Raw genomic sequence first — 361 nt, forward strand, 5'->3', positions numbered from 1 at the left:
ATTCTCTTGCCTCAGCCTCCCAAGTAGCTGGGATTACAGGCGCCAGCCACCACGCCCAGCTAATTTTTGTATTTTCAGTAGAGACAGGGTTTCACTCTGTTGGCCAGGCTGTTCTCAAACTCCTGACCTCACGTGATCCACCTGCCTTAGCCTCCCAAAGTACTGGGATTACAGACATGAGCCACCACTCCTGATTTATTTTAATTTTTTAAGAGACAGGGTCTCCATCTGTCGCTCAGGCTGGAATGCACTGGTGTGATCCTAGCTCACTGTAACTTTGAACTCAGCACCTCAGCCTCCTGAGTAGTTAGTACTACAGTCAGACACCACCACACCAGGCTATTTTAAATTTTTTTTTTTG

The sequence above is a fragment of the Rhinopithecus roxellana genome, chromosome 15 (assembly GCF_007565055.1).
Source record: "Rhinopithecus roxellana isolate Shanxi Qingling chromosome 15, ASM756505v1, whole genome shotgun sequence".
Classification (NCBI taxonomy): domain Eukaryota; kingdom Metazoa; phylum Chordata; class Mammalia; order Primates; family Cercopithecidae; genus Rhinopithecus; species Rhinopithecus roxellana.